The following is a 378-nucleotide window of genomic DNA, read 5'->3' as shown; positions in this document are numbered from 1 at the left end:
TGCTTGCGGGGGGCTGCATGGAGGTGTCCGGGACTGCGCTGGGTCTCTGCGGGGGCTGCAGGGGAGGGCTGTGCTGGAGCTGCAGGGCGGGGGGGGACGGACGCAGGGGGCTGCACCGCTGGTTTGCGGGGACTACACAGGAGGGGCTGCACCGCGGGGTGTCTGGTGCATGGGGAGAGCCGCCCTGGGGCTGCCCGTGGGGGCTGCGCGGACCCCGCAGCCCCACTCCCATCCCACGCAGGCACCCTCCGTGGCGGGAAGGGGGTTCCCAGCGGCGGCCCCGCGGGCTGGGTAGGGAGGAGCGTCCCGTCCCGTCCCATCCCGTGCCGTGCCGTGCCGTGGAGTGGAGTGGAGCGGAGTGGAGCGGCGTCCCGCCCC

This window comes from Haliaeetus leucocephalus, unplaced genomic scaffold (assembly GCF_000737465.1).
Source record: "Haliaeetus leucocephalus isolate CR32 unplaced genomic scaffold, Haliaeetus_leucocephalus-4.0 Scaffold306, whole genome shotgun sequence".
In the NCBI taxonomy this organism is placed as follows: Eukaryota; Metazoa; Chordata; class Aves; order Accipitriformes; family Accipitridae; genus Haliaeetus; species Haliaeetus leucocephalus.
This window is presented reverse-complemented; position numbering follows the sequence as displayed.